A 12,847-nucleotide genomic window follows, 5' to 3' on the forward strand; every position below is an offset into this window, starting at 1 on the left:
GTAGAAGCTAAAGAACTTATGACACATGGACATGAGCTAAAGGGGGGGAATGTGGGTGGGAGGGGGTGTGCAGGGTGGAGGGGAATGAGGGGAGGGAAATGGGACAACTGTAATGGCATAATCAATAAAAGATATTTTTAAAAACAGTAAAAAAAACATCCTGGGAATGTAACTTATCTCACAAAACAGCTGTGCAACATTTTTACAGTAAACTCAATCTTCAATCTTCTTTCTTGTGACCTGGGGAGGTGCTACGTGGTCACAGTTTGGGTAAAACACTGAAAATTCACGGTCACCTTCCGCCATGGGGCCCCAAATGACAGACTGACGTTCACGAGTGCTTGCGCAATGCTGTTTTCATTAGCACTCACATTTAATTGACAACTAATAGCCAGCAGGCTCTTCGGTGTAATAAAGCAAACAAAGGATTTATTTAAAGAAGGACGAGGGGTTTTTTTTTTTTTCAATTTAATTTCCTTTAAAAAAATCTCTCTGTGTGCCCACAGAGTGATGGAAAGAGATGTATCATTGGGATAATTTTTAATTAAGGTGCACAAACCCTGGCAAGCTGGAAGGTTTTCTTCAGGGAAAGGTCTCAAACTGTTAACACATCAATATGTTTCCATCTGTTAGCTTCTCCCGCAATGACGAGTGTGGCCTTCATGGCAATTTCAAGGAAGGTTCTTTCTGGATCTTCAGGGCTGTTTAGTAGTGAGGTCTCAGAAACCACGGAACCTTCTCAGAAAGGGGGAGGGGAGGGTCAAATTCCAACTGCGGTTCTTACTGACACATCGTTACCCGGGATTAGCAACACAAGTCTCACTGCCTGGCTGTGCCTGGGCCAGAATTCAGAGCAGGTAAACATTCCCCAAGCTCTACCTGCCACCAAACCAAGGCTTTTATAAAAAGAGGCAGGAACAGCCTCAGGCAGAAAACACTAGCCCCAGCTTCTGGCACGCATCATGCTGTGCCTCGTGTTGCACACACAGCTTCTCTCGCACTTCTCACGGTGGTCCGTGATGTGGGCACCGATGATGTGTTTAGTTCCCAGACAGGGAAAGTGGGGTTCAGGAAAGATCGGTAACTTGTCCAAGGTCTCCTGACAAACACTTACTGAGCACCTGCCATTTGCCGTGGATGGCGCTCACCCCTAGTGGGAGAAGCAGGCGAGCCAAGAGTGACACACACACACACAATTACAAACGGCGATGACCACCAGGAAGACAGAGTGCAGGGCGCTGTGAGTGTGCGCAAGAGACAGTAAGTGTCCTGACCTCCAGGCCACGCGACTGCTAAGTCGCACTGAACAGTGTGAGATGCGAACACACTAGTTTTCCACGACTATTGGTTGCACTGGTTCTCGGGGCTGCCACAACAAGATGCCGCAGCTAGACGGCGCAACGGCAGCAGTCCACTCCCTCCCAGCCCTGCAGGCTGAAGCGTCTGCAGTCAGCAGGTCAGCGGGTCAGCGGGGCCGGTTCCCTCTTGGGCACTTGGAGGGGAACCAGTCCCACGCGGCTGTCTACCTGCAGCTGCCTACCTGCGGCTGTGAGCCGGCCAGCCTGGTGATGCCTGGCTTATAGGGCCATCTCTGCAATGTCTGCCTCTGTCTTTGGTAGGGAAACTAAGAGTTGGATAATTTTAGTTTAAAGAAAATAGTTAGAGGTCTAGCAAATAATGCATACGTTAAAACTTTAGTTTCAGAAACCACAGATAGATAAGGTCCATCCTGCCTCCTGGGGCACCGATAAATATTACCGCCTGGGGACAAGTGGAGGCATCCGGGCCATTGTGTTCCAGGGAGAGAGAGATGACCACCCTCCCCTGGGAACAGCTGACTGCCCAGGATAGGAACGCTGCAGTCTCTGTCACCTAATTCTCCCTGAATCTCAAAACTCTTCACCGCATCTTGTTTATTCCCTGTTATAAAAAGTCTGGCCTGGAAAGAAAAAGGGAAGACGGTTCTTTTGGGTGCAAAGCCGCCATCTTCTCAGATCACTGGCCATCTGAATAAAGCGCCCACAAAGATTCAATCGCTGCCATTGCTTATTGGCTTTGGTGGTGACAGGCAGCCGAAACGCCAGTGGCTTTTCCAGTCTCATTGTCACATGGCGTTCTCTCTGCGTGTCCCTCTCTGTGCCTCCTTTCCCTGTCCTTATGATGTGGACACCGCTCGTATGGCTCAGGGCAAACCCAGAACTGCACCCCAGCTTTGAACACACTTTCAGAGACCATTTCCAGATAAGTAACATCCACAGGTGCCAGGGTTGAAGACGTCAGCCTGTCTTTGTGGGGGCACGTTCAAGCCCAGACAACTGTCTATACCCACCTGCCTGGTTTTGTTTCTGTTTTTCTTTTCCCCTAACTTTTCAGTGTTATCTCAGAACCTGAAGCAAGCAGTCCAGTGTTCACTTCTAGGTGCTAAAGGCCAGCCAGCCTGGCGACGGTGAGGTTTTAAATTGCGCCTGCCTTATCCAGGGGGCCAAGGGCCAGGCAGAGACAGGAAGTGATGCTGAAGGTCTTCTGAGTAACACGTGAGTCTTCCAGCTGACCCCTCCCACAGGTGGATTTTCAGTACCCAGAGTCACAGGGTCTGTAAAGCCCTCTCGTGGTTCCCACCTGGGACACCTTCACAGGCCTTTCTTGCAGAAGGCAGTTTTTAGGAGGGAAGGCTCCCACCACCTGCATTTTGTCACCCTGTGCATGGGGACAGTGGCCAACCCACAGCACACCCGAGACCTGGGACCTGCAGAGACCAGCATCTGCGAGGACACAGCCTGCAGCCCCATGCAACACAAAGGCTGGACTTCCAGACACTGAGAACCTTTCCTACCATCACGAACTGGTGAAAGGAAGCAACCAGTCCAACAAAACATGCCGTTTCAGGCGACAGAGACAGAGTGCGGGCCGGGGACAAGGATTGCTGGTCGGGAGGCCCGGGGGGAAGGGCTCCGACCCAGAGTGCACCGCTGGCTGGCGGCGTCCAGGGCAAGCTGCTGCCTTCGTTGGCATGTCTGCGCATCAGCACCCTTGTCTCCACCTTCACTCCCACCCCTCGCAGCTCGTGGTTTGATTCTTCAACCTCCGAGGGAACCCAGTGAGCCTCGGGGCCCCACGGCGGACTTTCAGGGGCACCCCAGCACAGTTCTGACTGGGGACCAATCGACTTTTTCTATAAAGGACCACGGGGTCAATATTTAGGCTTTGCCAGCCAGAGACTCTGTCACAACTGCGCAGCCCTGCTGTGGTCGGCAGCAGCACCGTGGACGATTCGTGCCTTGGGGCTCTCAAGCAGGGGTGATGTGCCCGCATCAGCATTCGACAACGTCAGGGAGCACTGAGGGCTGCCCCACCTGGGGGTTTGTGCTGGGGCTGTTGTGACAAAGCACCACAAGCCGGGGGGCTTAAACAACAGAAAGGTACTCTCAGCTCTGGAGGCTGGGAGTCCCAGAGCAGGGTGGCGGCAGAGTTGGCTGTTTCCGAGGTTGGAGTGAGAGTCTGGCCGGGCCCGTCCCCAAGCTCCCGGCGGTTTGCTGGTGGTGTCTGGCATTCCCTGGCATGAGAAGCGTCACCCTGACTGATCACTGCCTTCATCTTCTTGAGGCGTTCTTCCTGGGACCTCTGTGTGTCCCAATTTCCCCTCTTTATAAAGGTACCAGTCCTACTGGATTGGTGCGGTGACCTCTTCCTAACTGACCACATCTGCAATGAACCTATTTCTAACTAAGGTCGCATCCTGAGATACTAGGGGTTGGGGCTCTAATGTATTTCTGTGGGGTGGGGGTCACAATTTGACCCATGACAGAGGCCAGGGACGCTGCTAAACACCCTATGATGCCCAGGGCAGCCCCTCAACAAGGAACTAGTCGGCCCAAATGTCACCGTCATCGTAAGCAGGTCACTTCCCAACAGGACTGCCTACTGGGAACGGCAACACAACCATTCAGATAAAGAGACTTCCCCTTTTCCCCTGAACTTGCCTGTGTTCAAAAAGCTTCGGTTATTATTTTTTTAAAGAACAAATTCCTTCTACTATCATCGCATTCAATTTCCAACCCTTCTCTGCCCTGCTTCAGAATTCTCAGCGAGGACTGCTGGAGTTTTATTTTCTGTACCTTGATGTGTGCAGAGGTAGATTAATACTACTTGTAAAGGAATCCATCTTCCCCTCTCCCACAACAAAGGTGATACACGGGAGAAATACATCACAGGAAAGAGCCATTAGCTCCAGAGTGCGTCCTACCCACTGCGGCTGCCCGAGGGCCCCGCCCCCTGCAGTTGCTCTACCTGATGCATATCTCAGCAGGGAGGGCAAGTGGTAGCTAAAAATTAAAATTACCATGTAAATGAACTCTGATTGCAGCTGAGGACTTTTGTTATTCACACCATTCAGTGTTCCACTAAAAGCAGAAAGGATTCATATTCGAATCCCCCATTATACCCCCCCCCAGTCCTCATAATAAGCAACGTGAGTATTTCATTCCTGGCCTCACCCCACCCCAACTTACTTTCCCCTTAGTGACCGGAAGCACAAGGACACTCGTCTCAGGTGAGAAAGGAAGTAGATTGAAAACGACCTTCTCTCCTAACTGCTGCACAAAATCCCAGTTTATCGTGAGCCAATGCAAATGAAGGCGCGCTGGCGGAAAAGATTCAGCAGGTGGAGGAGCGCCACACCCCCACCCCATCCATGGGAACACTGAGGCCCACGGAGAGGTCACCTGCCCAAAGACGGAGACAGCAGTCAACCACAGGCCCCGGCCTGGCGCTCCCTCCCCGCACCTCAGCCTGCTGCCCGGAGGGGCGGTCGGGTTCTTTCAGACACCCAGTGAACGCCTAGAAACCCCCAGAGACATTCGTGACCAGTTCTGCCCTGAGGCCTGGGGGAGAGGGGCCCTGCTCTGGTCCTCCCCCTGCTGAACCCCTCCACAAGACGAGGAGCCCACAGCACTGTGGAGGGGTGGTCCACTCAGAGCCCGCAGCCCCGAGCTGTCCTGACCTTCAAGTGCCTGGGATGTCAGAATGACCCTAAGCCCCCTCCCAACACTGGGGCAGGCTTTTCCCTGATTGAGCCCAGGAGAGGGTCTCACTGCTGGTGCCTGCCCCCACCCAGCCCAGGGGAGGGTGGAGGGCGGCGTCTGCCTGTGGACAGACCGTGAGCATGCAGGTTAGTATGTCCCCATGTGTGTGGGGGCTGCTCGTGGGGCAGGAGAGCGCCTGGGCAGCGGGGAGAGGGCTGGGGGCGGGGGTGGAGGCCGGGAGTCAGCGTACCCCACGGCCACCCGCCAGCACAGAGGAACCCAGAATCCTCCGTGGGAACTTGGCTCTGCAAGTCAGTGTGAAGGTGCATCTGCAAGGTACGATGATGGAGCGTATTGCACTGGACAGTGCATGAACTTGACTGATAACTTCCAAACATTTCAACAGTGTGGGTGGGTCTTCCTTGTCCTCTTGTCCTGGGCGCAGGGAAACAAGTGTCCCACAGACCACAGTCAGGGCCTCAGGTTTGAACCCTAACTCAGCCTCTTACCCACGGTGAGCTCCTAGGCAGACTGCGTCACCTCTCTGTCCGTCCCTCGTCCTCCCCTGCACGGCGGAATGACGGCAGCTTCCTCCCAGGACCCCTCGAGTGGTTTTGTCCCCCGCAGCCACCATCCCCTCCTCACTCTCTTGCCAATGAGTAGGGTGGGTTCCACCCACCCCCAGCTCCAGGAGTGGGCCAGTCAGGACAGTCGAGGGCCCTGGGGGCCCCAGTTGGTTCAGCGATGAGTGGGTGATCGGGCCAACCCCAGACAACTCTCCTAGCACCCGGGGAACGACAAGTCCTCTTTCTGCCGGGACTGCTGGGCAGAGGGCCTCCCCACGGGGCGGGTCTGTCTGAGCCAGAGAGACTGCAGTGCGGCAGAACCAAAGCCCGATCACGTCACTGGACCCCGGTCCCACTGTGGGTGCTCCAGCACATTCAGGATTTTAAAGGAATGAACCCCTCTTCCCCCTTTTCAGCTTGAGCTGGAATCCTGTCAATCCAGAGAGTCTGCAAAACACAGTGGGACAAACCCAGAAGCCGGAGAGCCGCCTGCGGGCCCTGGGCAGGAGGGGGAAGAAGCCAGGATCCGTTAACAAATGAGCACAGAGCCCCTGCTTGGCACCAGGCTCTGTGTCAGGTATTAGACACTGGGCAACGTGTCAGGCACTGGAACACAAAGAAAAGTAAGGCCCAGTTTGGGGAGGGGCCGGTAGGAAATCCACAGTCCTGTTCTCCAGTGTAGGAAACGCCACGAGACAACTTTCAAGCTTTGGTTTCCCTCCAGGTGCAGTTGAAACAGCTCTCATCTTTCCTGGAGGGTGTGGCTCAGCTGGTTGGCAGTCATCCCATAACACACCCAAAGGCTGCAGGATCCATTCCCAGTCAGGGCACACACCTAGGTTACGGGTTCAGTCCCCAGCAGGGGCGTGTTCTGGAGGCAACCAATCGATGTTCCTCTCTTGTATCATTGTTCCTCTCTCACATGATGTTTCTCTCTCCCCTTCACCCCCACTAATACCACCTTCCTCTCTCTGTAAAATCAATGAAAAAATGTCCTCAGGTGAAGATTAAAAAAAAAAAACCTCTCATCTCTTTTCTCAAAGGATGGGGGAAGCGCCATACTCTGCATCGTACCCAGACAGTAAAGCCAGCGAAGAAGAAGAACACGAAGCCCTTTTATTCACCCACCGCCGTGCACTCAACGCCCACTGGGGGCCAAGGCGCCGTGCTGGACCCCGGACCCCCGCCAGCGGATGAGACAGACGGACAAGCACAGGGGTGCTTGTATCTTCTTACACATTCTTTTATTTGGGGGATGGGGTGGTGAGTTCAGTAAAACACAGTGAGCCAATAAATAATACCAGTGAGTGACTGGTGCCCTTGGAGGAAATAAAACTGGGTAATGAGCTCGACCCCCAGTAACTGGGGTTGGAGGGACGGGGAACTACTCGAGACAGGCTCGCCGAGCAAGGCATTTCAGAGCAAGTGACATTTAAGCTGGGTCAAAATTACGGTTTTTTCCCCACTGATTTACGTTCTTGTTGGAACATATCAGACAGAAAGCAAGGACTTGGGTGAGCTCAAAGACACAGGTTCTCTACTACTTCTGTGCTTGATTGCTAATACTATTTAAAAATTCTCACCCAAGGATATGTCTACTGATTTGAGAGAGGAGAGAGAGAGAAACACTGATGTGAGAGAGACATTGGTCAGTTGCCTCTTGTATCCATCCCCACTGGGGACCGAAACTGCAACCAAGGTACATGCCCCGACTGGGGATTGAACTCACAACCTTTTGGTTTATGGAACGAACAATGCTCCAACCAACTGAGCCACACCGGCCAGTGAATGAATGCTAATACACTTTTGTCCACATGGAAGAGTCTTCCCGTAACGTGACCGCTGTTAGGGACGTGGTAGGGGCAGGGACATGGAGCTTCCACCAGCTGACAACTGCGAGTTGCCCAGACAGCCTGGAGGCCACACTGACCTCCAGCCTTAGGAGCAAGTGTGGGGGGGGGAGAGACCAGCAGGCAATGGGAGCGCAGCTCAGAGCCCTTGTGCAAGAAAGCATTTTCTTCTGATGGTTAAAGGCCCCAAATACGTTCTACCACATAATAAACAGCTCATTCTCCTGCCTCAGAAAGCAAAGCAAACCTCATCAGCATGGGGCAAACGACAAGAGGGGGGGCCCCTTCCCTGTCCTACTTTGAAAAAAGCCACTAGGAGGCTTGCAGCAGGGCCGCGGGCCCACAGGGAACGCCAAGGCCCCCGGGTCTGAGGCTTCGATTCTCAGACAAGCTGGGGGCAGTGTGGGCCGGGTGCCCAGCCGGGACCTGCAGAAGCGACTGGGAGATCAGGCGCCACCCTTCGTGCGCAGCTGGGAGCCGTGTCCCCCCGGGGGCTCCTTTCTCGGTGCATTTCTGGTTTGGTCTGGGGTCTTAGAACCACAGTAGCTTCTGTGAGCTCAGAAAGCTAGGAAAAGAAAAACAAACATTTCAAATCATGCTCTTAGCTTTCAAAGGTGAGCAATCTTTTGGGCAGCGCCCATCTCAAAATGCATTAACCTCTTTCCCCCTGAAATGCCGTTTGCTCTTCCCGTTGTCTGTATGCGCACCTGTGTGCGTGTGAACACGCAAGCCACGTGCCGTCTGTCCTAAGGTTTCAGGGCCTGCCAGATCCATGCCAGCAAGCGTCTACCCCAGCTCGTTTCCTCCGAACACCCTGTCCCTTTGCCATCCGTGTGTCTCCAGGAGCTAACAGAACAGAGGACGATGTCGAAAGGTTGCCCCTGCGGAGAATTTTCACAATGCGCTTCACAGCTTCCCGTGACGCTCCGCCTGGAGTGTGGTGCTGTTGGAGGAATCTCCCCTAACACGGGCAGAGCCCAGGACAAGCACACGGGTGGAGCCGGCACGTGTCCTGCCTAAACACTGAAGAGTCACACTCCAGATCCACCCAGGGCCTGCAGCCTATTCCCCGAGACCCACCTTCTTGACCTGGAAGCTGAAGGAGCCACGCTGCCCCCTGCTGGTCACTGTGAGCCTGAGCGGGGTGAGGACGGACGGGCGCGGGGCAGGACAAACGCGGGGCCAGGAGCCAGGGCTCCTGGGATGCCTGGACCCACTCAAACCCGGGCCAGAGCAAGCTCCCCAGGGAGCCGGGTGCACAAGGTCCCCTCTGCTGCCTGTGGACTTCCCAAATGACGCAGTCCAAGCAGAGAGGAAGGACAAGCATGGTCATCTAGGGAAGCTGGTCTTGGTGACCTGGAGCAGGCAACCTGGTGCAAAGCTCCGACATTATCTCTGGTTTCCCAGGCTGCGCCTCCTTTTGTCTCCTTCCCACCCCCCCCCCCCCACTACACCTTGGCTCCCAGCACCATACCCTCTGGCCTGGGAGCCCCGTCCAGCTCTCCCTGCCCTTGCCCATAACGTCCATCTGCTCAGGTGGGTACCAAGCAATGAACATGCTTTCTTGCAAAACCAACCAACCAAAAAAAGTCTATATTGGTGGTTTCAGCCATCAGGGGTCCTAGGCAGGGGACCCTCTTGCCCGGGTCTAAGGAGAGACAACAGCAGAGGGAACGGCTTGTCTGTAGGCCTTGGCAAAGTGTGCTGGCCAGTTAAGTGTGGTGGGCATCAGCTAGCGGTGCCTCTTTGGTGACAGTACTTTGGTTTTCCGTTGAGAATGGATTGCTTTCTCCAGGTGAATAGCCCTGAGATCACTGTCCACCCTGGCCTGGGGGGGGAGCTGCTCAGAGCTTGGGTCTGGCCATTTGAAAACCAGGGCAGAAGATGGCCGGGGAAGCTCCACCTGTTGGCAGCACCCTGTACAGACGCACCTGAGTGCCCACCTGGTCCAGCTTCCTGGCTCCTCGCCAGCCCCACAGTTTCTGCTCTACCCACAGCCTGTTCATCTTCTCCTTCCCCCTGTGAGCTACTCACACATACTTCCAATAAATTCCATTCTATTAAGTTCGCCAGAATCGGTTCCCGTCACTTGCTCCCAAACAGCCCTCACAGACACATTAATCACACAGCCTTCGTGGTGCACTGGACTTCATTTACGCCAACCTGGGAGCACAGAATCGAATTTGAAAGAATATTAGTTTTCCTCTGTCACTCGCCTGCTAAAGACCATCCAGTGGGTGGAGTCCTCTCTCCGTCCTCCCCAGTCCCCAACCAGTGTAGGCTGACACACCCACAGGTTCCAGAAATTAGAGCGAGGGCATCTCGGGAGGGCGGGGGAGGCATTATGCAGACTACCGCAGGTGTGCAAACACCTGGCACAGTTGGGGGGCCTTACAAAGGTGAGTTGTTTTGCCGGCGGAGAAGCCTTCAGTAAAAACCGGACCTTGAGGTCAAGGACAAGGTGGACTATGAGTCACTGAGCAAAGCGTACAAACTATAAATTGGGATTAGGGGGAAGGACATGGTAGGAAGCAGGCCAGCGTGACCAGGACAGCAACACTGAGCAGTGGAGGGGTGACCGGGACTCTGGGATGAGACAGGAGACTCATGAGCCATTTTTCCCCAGGAAGTTAGGAGTTAACTTCACTCGCTGAGTCCAGTCCAGGACCCACCTGGAGGCTGATTTCCCTTGTGAACAACACCGTTCCCCTCCCTCTGTCCTGCCGACGGATGTTCTGGGAAGATGCCCTGGGCTCGCTGCGTTCTGACCATCCTGGCCAAGGGGTCTCTGCGTCTACCTGCCGGGAAGCCACAGTGTGGTTTGGGGTTTGGGCAGCCCCCAAAGGATTAGGTTTACAGGGAACTGCCTGCAGAACCCCCTCTGTTGAGAGTCCGTGGAGGCAGAGGGGCTCCCTGTATGGATGCCTGAGAAAGCGCCACTTGACACTGAACATACCTCAGAAGCTTTGGAGACCACTGTCACCTCCCGCCTCGGGCAACGACCTCTCCCTTTGGCAGCCGGGGCTCTCCAGAACCTTCACCGACTCATTCGGTTCATGCTCGTGCCTGAGATCCCCGGGGCCCTCAACACGTGTCCTGAACGCCCACATCCTTGTGAGAGGCAGGCCACAGTCCCTTCAAAACCACGTGCAGCGCCTGTCCCTGCAACGGCGAAACCAATTACCACGGACATTTACTGAGGACTCACCACGTGCCAGTCAATGTCCTAAGCATCTTGCATGGTCATCTCATTGAACCCTTGCTATGAGCCTGTGAAATGGGTCCTAGTGTGTCCCTATGTTAGAGATAAGAAAACAGAGGCACCTACAAGTAACTCGTCCTAGTTACACAGTCCGTTTTGAGACCATGGCTCTCACCCAGTGAAGACGACCTGGTGAGCAGAGGCCAGGGGCGCTGCTAGACATCCTACCACGTCCAGGACGGCCCCGCAGCAAAGAACTGTCTGGCCCAAACGCCGATCATGCCGAGGCTGAAAAACCCTGCCCTGGAACCAGGAGGTTGCACGACCAACCGGCAGCCTTCCTGAACGTGCTTCTATTATATCGATAGCTTGCTACATTGTAGTAAAATAATCTGTCTCCTTCACTAGCTCCTGAGTTTTTCAGGGGCAGGGACCACTTCTTATAAACGTTTATATTTCTCGTGCGTGACCTATAACTCAATACATGTTTGCAAAATAAATGAACCAACCAACAAGCAAAATGAATGAGTAATTCCTGGAATGGAATCTTCTCCTTCCCTGAAAGGTTCATTCTCTTTTCTCTCTTTGGCCCTGATCATCTTGTGCCTTAATTTATCATCATTTGTATACTTGTCTCATCTCCACTAGTATGATAGAATGTTCCAGAAGGCAAAAAAAAAACGAGCCACCCTCATCCTTGTGGCCTCAGTAGCTCCAGTGGTGAACCCACAGGAGAGCTTCTGTAAATATTTATGGTGGTAGAATGTTCTCCATTTCCCCCTCCCTGCCCATTCCCTACTTCCTCCATCCTGCTCTCCTCTCATCTTCCTGTACATGCTCAGTCTCCTGACAATTCCACAGTGGCCGACAGGGTGGGGAGGTGGGGGCCAGGGGCATGCACCCATCTCATCATCGTAGGTGCACACTAAGGACCCAAGATACTTTCTTAGGGCCCATAAAGATATTTACATGTTGCTATCAGCAGAAAAACAAGCCCCCGCTGGTGTGGCTCAGTGGACTGAGTGCCAGCCTGCGAACCAAAGGGTCATCAATTCGATTCCCAGTCAGGGCACGTGCCTGGGTTGTGGGCCAGGTCCCCAGTGGGGGACACACCAGAAGCAACCACACACTGATGTTTCTCTCCCTCCCTTCCCCTCTCTCTAAAAATAAATAAAGTAAATCCTTTAAAAAAAGAAGAAAAGTAAATAATGCACATAAAAAAATGAAATCATCCTGGATTATGTTCATCTTCATGGCAAGGCAGACATAAAATATAATTTATTGTCTCTTCTCTCCTCAGGGGATGACGTCCATGATGGCGGACGTGCCCAGAGCCCGGGAAAGCCAGGATGCGCCCTGGGTGCCATCAGACAGGTTCCCTCACTGCCGCGCAGGACGAAGTGTTCGGGCCTGGGGCCATGAGGGTCAGCTTAGGCTCTGTCTCCCATGTCGACTTCACAGGTGTTGGGGACCACCCTCTCTGGTTTCAGAAGCTGTAATCCCCCATGGCTAAGGCTGAGTAAAGGACCTTGGGACCATAAGTTACTTAGGAGACAAAGCTTATCTTCCTTGTAAGGGTACCACCTCTGCCCCCTTTTCTCTTCACCCTTCTTGGCCCCAGGAAGATGACTGGTTAGCCAATAACGATTAAGATTCCTCAAAAGAGAGATGACCTAAGACAGGCATGGTAGCAAAAGGGCCCCCAGGGAAGGACTTGGGAGTATAGGAAAAGGGGGTGATGGACTGTTGTCCCTCAACTTTGACACAGGCTGACTCCTCACTCTGTCTGCAAGAAGTCTCCTAATTTCTTGGCTGTCTTACTTCTCCTGCCTGACTTAGCCTGAAATAATGCCTTAAGCCTGAAACAATGCTGGAGGTGGGTGTGGCCCTGTGCTGGAAAAGGCAGGTTCCTCAGAGTGACCAGGCCTAAGAAAGAAAGCATAGAATCCTGTGAAACCTGCTTTGCTAATACCCTCAATTTAAATGATAAGGGTATAAGCAGGAAGTGACTTTGTTCCCCAAACTTTTATGGCCTTTTAAGTATCTGACCCTGACTCAGTATAAGCCCTCAGAGTTCTGTGAATGTTATCTATTGTTTAATCATGTCTGCCTGACAATGACTGATGAGCTTCAGTATACACCCTGGATTCCTGTGCAAGTTGAATCCAATAAAAGCCTGTCTAGGAAAGGGTGGAGGCTCTCTTCTCG

This window comes from Artibeus jamaicensis, unplaced genomic scaffold (genome assembly GCF_021234435.1).
Source record: "Artibeus jamaicensis isolate MK-2021 breed Jamaican fruit bat unplaced genomic scaffold, CSHL_Jam_final scaffold_847, whole genome shotgun sequence".
In the NCBI taxonomy this organism is placed as follows: Eukaryota; Metazoa; Chordata; class Mammalia; order Chiroptera; family Phyllostomidae; genus Artibeus; species Artibeus jamaicensis.